The sequence below is a fragment of the Triticum dicoccoides genome, chromosome 2B (genome assembly GCF_002162155.2).
Source record: "Triticum dicoccoides isolate Atlit2015 ecotype Zavitan chromosome 2B, WEW_v2.0, whole genome shotgun sequence".
Lineage (NCBI taxonomy): Eukaryota > Viridiplantae > Streptophyta > Magnoliopsida > Poales > Poaceae > Triticum > Triticum dicoccoides.
Genome location: NC_041383.1, coordinates 253,531,940 through 253,532,683, shown reverse-complemented (window position 1 = coordinate 253,532,683; position 744 = coordinate 253,531,940).

The following is a 744-nucleotide window of genomic DNA, read 5'->3' as shown; positions in this document are numbered from 1 at the left end:
ACGGACAAAGAATAATCCACCTTGGTCATACGACCTCTCTCTTGTTGTTGGTCAAAGTGATGGTCGTCCATGCGACCCTAGATAGGCTAGCTCGCCAATAATCACGCAAGTTGCTAGTCCCCGAAGACAACCACTGCATGCGTGTGGCCCAGACATATGTCATGTGTGTGGCCCAAACATATGTATGGATCAGGTGTGTTTTTTATTACACAATGGAACAACTTTGATGTGGCACCGTGATTTAGAACTAGAGATCCCCATACTGAGTGAGGGTTAGGTTGATGATGCATATGTATGTTACACCACACTTCAAGCCGACGACGGTGATTCATACATGCATGCATGCATGCATAGTATATGCGCTCAAACTTTAATTAGGTCTGAATCTCACCATGACCTATACTACTATAACACGAACCAAATGAAGAATCCGCCATGGTAACCTATCTTGTTGTCGGTCAAGGTGATCATGCATGTCCACATGGGCCCACGAATATCTAGACTTGTTGCCGATAACCATGCGAGGGAGTGTACCGTTCGAACACAGCCACTACATGCATATGTATGGAGGTGATGCGTGCATGCATGTTTGAATACCATTTCAAATTGATGTGGTGCGTGCGTCGAAAATAGTACACTCTCCCCACACAGAGCGAGATTGGTTCATGACGTGTCATTGTACTAGCCACTTCGACTCGATGGGAGGGATTCATGCGTACACATGCATGCGTGTGTGCTCATATA